The sequence below is a fragment of the Arachis ipaensis genome, chromosome B10, assembly GCF_000816755.2.
Source record: "Arachis ipaensis cultivar K30076 chromosome B10, Araip1.1, whole genome shotgun sequence".
Classification (NCBI taxonomy): Eukaryota; Viridiplantae; Streptophyta; class Magnoliopsida; order Fabales; family Fabaceae; genus Arachis; species Arachis ipaensis.
In genome coordinates, this window is record NC_029794.2 from 891,904 (window position 1) to 892,439 (window position 536).

The 536-nt window shown below is 35.8% G+C and overlaps 1 long non-coding RNA gene and 1 pseudogene across 1 annotated transcript in view; both read left to right on the top strand.

The window, feature by feature from the left end:
* LOC110267890 overlaps positions 1-536 on the top strand; it is a 16,717-nt gene that overhangs the window by 14,806 nt on the left and 1,375 nt on the right. The window lies entirely within an intron of this gene.
* The window catches only part of LOC107622096, a 4,295-nt pseudogene that overhangs the window by 2,515 nt on the left and 1,244 nt on the right, over positions 1-536 (top strand).

The window sequence follows — 536 nt, forward strand, 5'->3', positions numbered from 1 at the left end:
ACATAAGAAAAAATAAACTTATATTCTCTACCAAATCTAGCTCAAGTTGGATAAAACCTTTTATTAGGGGATGTAACTTTCTCATATATATATTTTTTAATTAACACAAAAATATTTAATTTTATATACACATATACTCAAGATTTAATTTTGAACGTACTATTTATATATATAGGAGGATGGGCAAGTGCACCAGATGGACCATATGCATGGGGATATTGCTTTATCAATGAAAATACCCAGGCAGATTATTGTACCCCTTCCCAACAATGGCCATGTGCTTCTGGCAAAAAATACTATGGCAGAGGACCAATTCAACTTACTCAGTAAGTATATATGAAATTTATAGTTAAAAATAATATAATTAAACCAACTTGGGTTGGTCGAGTGGTCAGTTCATTCGTCCGCTTAAGTAAGTATTGGGGGTTCGAATCCCGCCTTATGTATGCAGCAACCTATTGGCCGGAGACATACCTCTAAATAGAGCTCTGATCCACGGCGAATTAGTCCTTGGCCTGTCGGGTTAGGAGATACCG